Raw genomic sequence first — 880 nt, 5'->3', positions numbered from 1 at the left:
CTGCCAGCCAAACTCCTGTTTCAACAATGGAACTTGCGTGCCAGACGACAGCCCAGATACTTTCCACTGTGAATGTCCAGATAATTATGATGGATTACTCTGTGAAATAGAAGTCACACCAGGAGGTAAATACACACACAGAGAGAGAGGGGGCGGGGAGAGAGAAAGAGAGAGAGAGAGAGAGGGAGGGAGGCACACCATCCATGGCTTTAATTAGTGTGTCACACAAGCTGCTTTGGGTCCCCTGGCCTGTTGTTGATCCCAGATCTCAGTTCCACTCCAGGGCAGAGAACCACCGGCCCCAGTTTTTCAAGCAGTCCTGTGTGGGGTGTTGGATATTCTCTCTGTGTCCCCCAAAAGAGGAGGGGCAACTGAGCAGCCCTCTGTAAATGAGGGGTCCCTGGTGCTGTCTGAGCTTGGTTGTTTTCTTGCAGACATTGCATTACCCAAACTAGGCAACACCGTATCATCAGTGTAGTAGGGAGTGGGGTGAAGGCAAACCTCCTTCCCTCCCCACCATCCAGTTAGAACTGAAGAAGCTTCTTGGATGAGAAGGGAAATGTCTTCAAAAAAAAAGCCCAGTTGCCTCACAGAAAAGCACCTTTGGACTCCCTCCCTCCCAGCGCTGATGGTGTTATGGAGTTGGGTAATGCAACGTCTGCAAGAAGACCCGCCAAGCTCAGAGAGCTGCAAGCCCACCTCATTTCAACCCTGACCTACAATGATTCTCTTTTATTGGAGCCTATAAAACAATGTTTCGACCTGGCCTCCAGACAACCCTCAGATCTCCTGGGAGGGGGGGCAGTTGGGCATCCAAGAAGTCTCCAGCCCTTTCCTAGATGGGTCAAAGGGTTGAATGCTGCCCCTAAGGCAGGAATCC

Source organism: Vipera berus (assembly GCF_964194415.1).
Source record: "Vipera berus genome assembly, chromosome: 5".
In the NCBI taxonomy this organism is placed as follows: domain Eukaryota; kingdom Metazoa; phylum Chordata; class Lepidosauria; order Squamata; family Viperidae; genus Vipera; species Vipera berus.
This window is presented reverse-complemented; position numbering follows the sequence as displayed.